The sequence below is a fragment of the Zeus faber genome, assembly GCF_960531495.2.
Source record: "Zeus faber genome assembly, chromosome: 10".
Lineage (NCBI taxonomy): Eukaryota > Metazoa > Chordata > Actinopteri > Zeiformes > Zeidae > Zeus > Zeus faber.
The window spans coordinates 23415020-23425648 of record NC_137199.1 but is presented as its reverse complement, the minus strand read 5'-3'; positions in this window follow the sequence as shown (position 1 = coordinate 23425648).

Genomic DNA, 10629 nt, shown 5'->3' with positions numbered 1-10629 from the left:
ATTTGGTTTGAAATATTTCCGATGAGTTACACTCATTAGAAATATGTATTTTATATATTTCATGTATTTTAACCATGTGTATTATTAATATTATTATTATTATTATTATTATTATTATTAGGGGTCCAGCATTAAGTGCGGGAAACCCTATGGTTTTTGCCCAGATTATTATTATTATTATTATTATTATTATTAGGGGTATATCCCCTAGAGGTCCTTTCACTAAGTTAAATTCTATTTTATTCTATTTATTTTTACAGGGCACAATAGTTCTTATATATATATATATATTTTATTTTATTATTATTTTTTTTTTAAATATATTGTTTATAGTGCTTGCCTTGATTTGCTCTCTATTTTCTGCTGTCCTCTTTTTGCTACTGGAACAATGTAAATTTACCCGGTGTGGGACTAATAAAAGTTTATCTTATCTTATCTGATATACACACACACACACACACACACACACACACACACACACACACACACACACACACACACACACTATATAGTAATTGATTAAAAAACAACGTGTATTTTTGTATAATACGTGTGTTTTGTCATGTATGTCATTGCTGCTGCAACACTGGAATTTCCCTTTGGGGATAAATAAAGTATCTTTATCTTTTCTTATGTTATCATCCCATAGGGATCAAATATATCAAATATATTGAAGCATTGTGGGGTAACTGAACGGGTGGAGAAGAATGGCGAGGAGACGATGATGCGTTCAATAGCTCAACCAAGCCCAATGTTATTACCTTGCCGCTGCAACAGCTACCCCAAGGTTGAGGTGTCCCCGGTAAAAAAGTGAAACAGGGTGGCTAACGCGCTGGCTCTCTCCTTGTGTCTCATCTCCCTCCTTCTGCCCAGACACACTTCCACTTAACCCCCAATTATCCCGCCATGGAAGAACTTCCTAGCCAATTACCCACCAGGCTGAACACTTCCCTCAATAAAACATTGCAAAACAACAATAGATAAACAGGAACTTATACCCAGTTTCACATTATTATTATTATTATTAATAATATTATTATTATTATTATTATTATTATTAGGGGTCCAGCCCTGAGGCGGCTGTGTAGCCTTGTGGGATAATTTAGATAATTTACTAAAAAGCTAATAGATCATTTAGTAAAAAGCTATATTGTTTTTGTCATTGCCGTAACGCATTTGCATGCGCAAATGACAGCTCGCACAGGTCACATGATAGCATTGCAGTCTAGTGATTGGTCAACAACCGGGTCCTCGCCAAGATGGCGGCACGTTCAGATGAGACTGACGTCAGACTTTCATGGATTTCATGGATCCGACGATTCCACAGACAATCTGAATAAGATGTGTATTCGGGGCAGTTCCAACATGGGGTCATTCGAGTTTAATTCGGAATCGGTTCAGTATTGTGGATGGAGTTCGTGATCAACAAACACTACCTCACCAAGATGGCGCCACCACACACAGGTGTATATATCATTGCGGGCATGTGGAAATTAGGCGTAAGTACTGCAGTATACCAGGCCATTAGGAGTAAGGAGATCTCCGGAGGACATAGCCAGGACACCGGGCTCTCCTTGTTTCGGTTGTCGGCTTTCAGCTGAGTTAAATTTGCCCCTGTTTTCGGTCTGAACACATTTATCCATGTGTGGCAAAGTAAATAATCCGTGCATCCTGCAGATTTAGTCGCACTTGTCCTTTAAGTACAGGAATATGAGATACAAACTCTTAACAATACAAAGTGACAGGTATTATTTGATAACTATTAAACTTTATCATTTAAAAAATATATAAGTTAAGGTGTTACCAGAAGACAATTGGATTAAACAAACACAGCATATTAAACATAAATATATTTGTTCTGAGGACAACTGACGCACACCAGAGTCATTTCTACAAAATAAAAAACCCAATAACATCACTGTCAGAATTGATGGACATTCCAGATATATCAATGTATACAGACTTCCTGAATTATAATTACTGGTAACTATAAACACAAGCAATTACATAGTTCAAAGAACAGGTGTTTATTATGTATGGTTTTAAAATATTTTTTATTATTTTTGTGTTTTTGGTGTAGCCCACTACACACAATTCATTTCATTATATATCCTCTACAACTGAAGTCTGTGAAACCACTTACCTTTATGTTTGTTTATGTATAGGTTTACAATACATTAGAAACGCCTTGGGCGCCCATGACCCTTTTGCCGGTTCACTGGTTGTCCTTCCATGGACCACTTTTGGTAGGTACTAACCACTGAATCTTGAATCTTGCATACCGGGAACACCCCACAAGACCCGCTGTTTTGGAGATGCTCTGACCCAGTCGTCTAGCCATCATGATTTGGTCCTTGTCGATGTCGCTCAGATCCTTACGCTTGCCCATTTTTCCTGCTTCCAACACATCAGCTTTAAGAATGAATTGTTCACCTGCTGCCTCATACATCCCACCCCTTGACGGGTGCCATTGGAACAAGGTGATCAAGGTTATTCACTTCATCTGTCAGTGTTTTTCATGTTATTTGGTGTAAATATAATATAATATAATATAATATCATATAATATAATATAAATATATATAATTTTGATTGTGGTGAAAACCGGGATAATTTGGCAGTGAATGTTTAAAACCCGTTGTTGTGTGAATATTATGGAAGAACAAATAATGTATTAGAAATTACGTGTTAAACTCCGCAATTACAATCATGGGATGAAGCTAGGTATCAACATCACTTTATATTCTTATTTTTCTCCCTCTCCCAGAACCACACCACATAATAAATAATAAATAATAAAAAATATGCAAAGAAATAATTGTCCTCCATCCTGATAAAAACACTTTCAGTGCACATACATGCTCAGGGAGGTACATCCTGGTTCTGGAGTGCTTAACTTATCCTTATCTAATAATTATGTGCTATTATCTTGTAATTTTAAGGTATTATCTCACAATTACAAGATTATATATCATAATTACAAGGTACATGTCAATTTATTTTCTTTGTTGAATGCCATAGGCAGGGTGTAGAAGTTAGTGAGGTACAGATTTTTTTGTTTTAAAGGTACGATATGTAACTTTTCAGCATTAAAAATTCTAAAAACGACTAGACCTATGTTATATATTTTATTGATTGTTAATGTAGTTGTTGAGTTAGTTTACTTCCATTTTCCCGCATGTTTTCACCAAATTTCGAACCAAGAGAAATCTGACTTTTTTTCTAATAACTTTATTTACACTTTTCCAATACAAAATATAGTCAGGTTTGAATATGGTCACATGTACATATTGACTCCTCACGCCTACCCCACTCTAACATAAACACCCACCACCACCCAGACCCTCCCCTCCAGGGTCACACAAACAAGAAAACCAAGAAAAACTCCAAAAGAAAACAGTACAGGTACACAAAAGTCAAAACTAAACAGAACACACAAAATATATAAATGAATAAATAGTGATAATAGAATTCCAGCAACCGTTAAAACAAACAAAAAAATGTTACCAGCCTTGTCCTTTACACTTTTGGTATTTTAATGAACTAGTTTACATACATGACAGTGCCAGATTGTTCAGTCAAAGATAGAGTTTCAAAACAACTAATAACAGGGGACCGGGTTTCATTAAACTTTGGTGTGATCCACACACGGTCTGTCTGACCTTCTCTAATTTCATTTCATTGACATCACCTCTTGAATCCACTGCATAAAGGAAGGCGGCTTTTTTGCCTTCCAATTAAACAAAATGAGTCGACGGGCCAGCAGCGGAGGCCAATGCATTTGCATGTCTTTGGTGACCAAAGAGGCCCTTCCCTGACTGGACTATCCCAAAAATGGCAGTGAAAGGGTTAGGGTAGAAGCCCACCGGACGCGTCGGCGCAGTGAACGGGCGCGGCGCGCAGCGTGGCTTTCCACCGGCTCTACCGGCTGTGTGTTTAAGCGTCCCGGACGCGTCGACGTTGTCACAGGGAGAGGAGGAATATTGAAAACAACAGAGATTTAAATATTTTTTTAACACAGTTTGACAACACTGTCCTGACAGACACACACGAAGGAGACGCAGACGGAATCTCCGGGGCCGCTTTCGTTGCCTTACAACAACCCCCGAGGTCGAGGTGTCCAGTCGGGAAATAACAACCTGGCTTTTTATCACGGGCTTCTCTTCACACGCTCTTTCTCTCCTTCCACTCGCGACCAGCGCTCTCCTCACCTCCCTCTCTCTTAACCTTCCACACTATCCTGGACACCTACCCTCCAATCAGATGATCTTATGCACATTATAACACGAACTTGACCCACACAGTCATACACACACACACACACACACACACACACACACACACACACACACACACACACACACACACACACAGTCATACACAGTCCTACACACACACACACACACAGTCATACACACAGTCATACACACACAGACACAGCATGTTTGTTCTTTGTATTTAAAACGGGTCTTGATCAATAAGTAAATCCAACAGCAGCTCTAATATAAGCACAATATAATATATCCAATGTTATATACAATATAAGCTCATCCAGAACATATTTATGATTTCACTCTTTACAAAACATTTCGAGGTAGTTCAATCTGGTGTTTCCATGGAACAGGCTCGCATAGCCACGCGCATTTGAAAAAAACGGCGGGTGGCTTATGTGCCGGGCGGAGCCGCAGCAGTGCATTAACCTGGATTTAATAGGGAGCCTGCAGTTACGGCGAGCCACGCCCCGCCTGTATGCTGCGCCAACACGTCCGGTCCTGGGATTCTGTGTTATATTCCATAGCGATGAAAACAGACGATTGAGGCCCAGAAGCTGCTTAGAGACTGGCGGGACCAGAACATACTGTATGCACTAGAGAGACGAAGGCACTGGTGTCAAACTCAATCACAGAGCGGGCCAAAAAGAAAAACTGGGTCCAAGTCGCGGGTCAAACAGAGTCGATATTTATTGGAAATAAGAACATGTTTTTTCAGATGTATTATCACAAATTACGCAACTCGAAATATCTGTTGGGCACTTTCCCTCGACTTAGCCAGTCGAGGGAAAGGGCACGTCACCATTTTTAGAATCGATCTCCTCTAGAAAAGCTTTAAACTGGCGGTGGTTCAAACTTTTGGCTTTTATAAAGTTAGCAGTCTGTGTCACGGTGCTCATTACATGTTTCATTTTTAGCGCTTTGCCGCACAATGTTTCCTGGTGTATAATGCAGTGGTAAACTGTCAGCTCACCTGCGCAGTTTTCCTCCCGCGTCTTATCCCGCATTCTGCCCACTAATCCGCTCTTTCTACCGCACATTGCAGGCGCTCCATCTGTTGTCAGTCCTACCAGTTTGTCCCAAGGCGGCTTCATTTCACTTGCACAATTAGATACTTCTTCAAACCTGTCTTTTCCCGTGGTTGTGCCGTGCATTGATTTAATTCCCAGAAGTTACTCTGTGACACATAAGTTAGAGTCCACTCCACGGATGGAGATTGACAGCTGGGCAGTATCTGTTGTGTCGCTGCTCTCATCCACAGCAGGGGAATATGCAATGAAGTCTTTTCCTTTTTCCATCAGCTGATTTTGTATATTGGTAGCAAGCGCACATGTCTGGTCAGCATTGGTGTTTCTGGTAAGGCTTACAATTAAAAATGCTTGCTTTTTGTCAGGACACACGACTTTGCACACTTTAATCATGCGTCGCTTCACAAACTCTCCCTCGGTAAATGGCCGGGCCGATTTAGTTATTTCTTCTGCCACAAAAAAAAACTAGCTTTAACGGCAGCCTCTCTTTGAGATTTTGCTTTTTTGAACATAGCCTCTGCTGTGTGTCCAGCTCCTTGTACCCGTCCCCGTGTTTCGTTTCATAGCGTTGTCTTATGTTGTATTCTTTAATTACGGGCGGAACAGCTCCGCACACAAGACAAACAGGTTGACCCCTTGTGTTAGTGAACAGATACTCTGCCTCCCATCTGTCTTGAAAGCCCCCGTTTTCCATGTCCACCATTTCGTTTGGCCATTTATGGGAGGGCTAGAGTTAGCTTAAAGTTGACCCGAAGTGACAGGATGAGCGTGAGACTGAGGAGTTTATCAATAAAGGGGTTTGCCGCCGTTGATTGACGTCTCAACCAATAACTGGCTCCAAAGCGCCAGCAATTGCAATGCAGTCTGGGATTTGTAGTATTAATGCCGACCTGTATATATATATATATATATATATATATATATATATATATATATATATATATATATATATATATATATATATATATACTGGCGGGCCAATTCTGATAAACATAAAATATTATCTCGCGGGCCGGATACAATTGTCCAGCGAGCTGGATGTGGCCTGCGGGGGTTGAGTTTGACAAAAACTGGATTCATCAGCCAGATAACTTCTAACTTCTGGTCGTAGAAACAAATATTTTGCATCCATAGATTCCTTAGGCCATGCAGAGTCTATGCACATAGCGCCGCCAATTTGCGTCATGAAGGATTTTGCGGCATTTTGAATGTTGTCCAAAACGTTTCCTCGTAACTCCTTCTACAAATCTGGTCCAATGTGCACCAAAATTTCACCGCAGCATGTCTGGACTGCCCCGAAAAACATTTTGTCCAATAGACATTTGCTACACTCCATAGTTTGGTCACGATTAATTTTCAAAGTTGACAAAAAATGTCTGGGCGGGGCCTATTTGAAATAATCTGCCATACTGTAACTCATCAACGCATTGTGCTATCACCATCCAATTTTTTAGTTATGTGCAGGGTTTGACTCTGAGGCACTGTGAAAAAGCTGGCGTATTTTGGTCAGTAGGTGGCACTATGGAAATCGTATAACTTTCAATGCCGATGTCTCATTCGGCGTTTGCTCGTATTATTACCACTGGTGCAATTGGCGTTTGCCCAATGCCAATGAGACAGGGTTAGCAATGGCTGATCTGTGTTATATTTGATGGTCACGCTGTATGCGCCAATGTAGCTAGAATTACTCTGACAAATGTGGGAGGAATCTTCCGTTAGGGGGCGCTATACTGCCATCTCTTTTGCCATTTGGCTGTGACTTCTGCACTGCATTATGTAGGGAAAAAAAAAACTTTCCCTGGATCCCTCACACGGCAATTTTGTCTTAATTTTTCGTTCAATTGACCCCGGACCGTGTGTATATACAGTTCATTATTAATAGTTTGCATTCCATTCCAATATGAAGTGAAGAGCAGCCATCTGCTGCAGGAGAAGTAGAAACAATAAAAGTATAGAGTTAAACTAAGCAGAAGTGATGGACTTACTGATGCTTGGACGCCCCCCTCCACCCCTCTCTGTTTTATGGCTTCATGCCCGAGTAATCACACAGACTGAATTTAACGCTCCGTTTAAATAAGATATACACTAATAACAGATATTTGAACAATTTGAGTCAGAGTCCTCTAAACTAAAATGCGAGGAAAATGTGTGATAAACACACATAAGAGTAGAGACTCTTTCTATACGAAAGGGTATAAAAAGACTGGCATAATTATCACCATTACTTGCCGCATATTGCAGTAATGGAAGTTATAGTAATTATAATTACTTACAATAATTATGACATACCTATCAAAAGTATTGATATAATAAATTACTTGAGTATGAGTAAAAAATGACATACCCCGACCCAACTTGGAGGAGGATTTTCTCAAAAATAACCTATAGACCTCCTGCCTCTAGTTAAAGGAGTATTTAAAATAAAGACGCATTGCCTCTAGGTTTGACTCATGACTGAGATGTTAATCAGCAGAAATATTAAGCAGCGACATTCAAATGAAATGAAATGAAACTATACATAGATGTTTTCATGTTGATTTAGCGTTTGTAGGATTTTAAGCGAATACCCAGAGGTGTACAAAAAAATCTGTGCAATATTCGGAAGTAGTATTGTAAGCAATATAATAGTACCCGTAACATTTTGGTGTACAGCATGCAACAGTGATTTATCCTAACATCATATAATATGAGTATCTCACATTAAATGTGGCACGTGGGTAACATTTCAAACTAATGCTTTTAAGGGCTGCAAGGGTTGTAAACTCCTGAAATCACTCGGGCGTAAAATCCACTTTTGCAGCAGCATGCCTTTTAGAGGTGACTCAAGGCAAACATGACCCAGTTCCATGTGGCAGTACAGTATGGATAATTGTGTAATAGCTGCGATACACACAACGTCGAACCCGCAAAATGTAGCTGTGATTTGGCCACACCCACCGCCAGGTAGGTTGATCTTCCAGCCCCAATCGTGAAGCCTGATTTCCTGACGACCCGGCGGTGAAACTAGAACGCCCGCTCAAGGTTTTTGTCCCCTCCCCCGTGGGGTACCCACCACTCGGGCCAACATTTTTTTGTTTTTTCTCTACGTGGTGCTGTTATGTTTCTGACTCCCATGGCATACAAACAATGTCTTTGTTCGGCCCATAGTTTATGTATCCTTACATTACCCACTGTGTGGAGTGGAGCAGCACGCAGGGGGTAGTCAGCAGATCTGAAATGAGGTCTTGTAGCGTAAACACTGTTCAGACAGCCAAGCAGAGAAGATCTGACTGGACGTGTGAACGTTCCTGTCGGAGCTCGTTGGACATGAGGCTTTGCCCACCAGGACGGGAAAGGCAGGAAATCCCTTGGGGAAGATACTGACTTCAAAGATGAGAGCATGCATAGATAATACTGCATTGTGATAGTTAATAAAAAGAGAATTAAGTCAAACTATAAACAGGTGATGTCTCAGGGCTTTGGTGCCTAGACTGTTCTTATAATTTAATATGTAGCGGCTTTGTGTAGATGCTTTTTAATTATGGAGGTTTATGGTTTCAACATAGACAAAAGCAATGCAATACTTAATTAGTTTGATTTGATTTCAGCTTATGATCTTTTTTTTTGCCTGAGACACATACAGTATATGTGACACATATCTGTGTCATAAAATAGTGCCTTATGGACATTGTTCACCCAAGAAGGTATTTGCGCTGTACGGCTCAGAGCGCTATCGACCTCGGTTGTAAGTGGTTCTCCATGCCAGCATACAATAAAGAAAGATTCATCGCATCCGAACTGAGTAAAGATTGTTGTGAGAATTAGCAATTCTCTAAGCAAGCCGTCCCCAAACGTAAGAATGCCGCGGCCCAATTTTTAATCTGAAAATCTTGTGAAGCCCACCCAAACCTTTTATCACAGCTCTGATCAGCTCTGATGAACGCACGAAACGGAGATGAAGTATTTAAGTATATTGAAGTATATTTTTTTATTTCATAAACAGAACAATTGTATGTGAATGTGGGGGCCTTTGGCAGTGCAGTGCAAATTAATATTGCATCCACATACACGTAACAATTTGTAAAGCAACAAATGCAAGAAATTAAGTGCAAATAGTGAAGCCCGTATCCTGGCCGTTTGACACAGAAAATACACAACAATAGGTCAGATAACTTAACACTAACACGTAATTTTAATTCCACGGCTTTGTGTTATTAGTTCTGATTACTTTTTCAAATGTAAATATTTAATAATAAATATTTTATGGTAATTTCAGACTTTGAAACTTGACTTGGAAAAAAAACTGAAAATTATAAACGTTTTATTTATTTAGTTTAAAAAACTGCAGTACCTTCACGGCCCACCAGTAGGTCACGGCCCACATTTTGGGAAACACTGCTTTACACCATTGGATTTATAATATTCTGTATTAAATAGTTAAATTGACTTTGGTTCAATAGAAAATCATATAGATTATTTCTCATATATATATATATATATATATATATATATATATATATATATATATATATACACACACACAGTATATATATAAGACTAAATACACCGTTGTCCCAATTTCTTCTATATTCCTCTCCCATTGTGCCTCTATTAATGCATCTAAATGCTTCCACTCGGAGCTGTTGTTTGGCCTATCAGTAATTGTTCACTCCAACATTTCCTGGTGACACCTGTGTTAAGTGGAGCGAGCAGCCCAGCGCCTCCACGGCAAACAACACTCAATCTGTTGACCGTGCCCACGTTTTGGAGGCTGGGTGCGCCAGCCAATGACAGACAACTGTATTCAATTGGCTTCACACAATTAAGTACATGTCAACAATGAAACACGGTTTGCCCTCAGACTCTTTCCATCCACGCCATGGTTACAAAGATTACCTTGGAAGCTATGAATCTTTGGGCCAATCCCTAAGAGAGAAACAAAAAAAACCAAAAACATGTTATTTATCGCAAGGAAAATGTTCCAGGCGGACCAACCTCGGCCCGTTGTGCCGCACTATTACTCTGGATTTGGGCATTTGTGTCTCTGTGCTGTAGACAAGCTGCATTGGCACCGGTGTCTCTAGTCTGCCGACCAGTGAGAATGGCATTCACCCCCCCATCAGCATGCGGGTCAGATAGACAGGCCGTCGCACTGTGGCACTGCCCCCGCTCGGCCGGACAGGCGGAGCGACCGGGCCTGCATTCACGCTCGCTACACCTCGCTCCGTTCGGCCGGACAGCTGCAACCTTCCCACCGAGGACTGGCCGTCTGGTTTCAGCTGGTCTCGGCAGAATCACACTCTGCCGTGGATTCCGAGCCCGGGGTTTGGTAAAAAATCAAACAACTAAAAA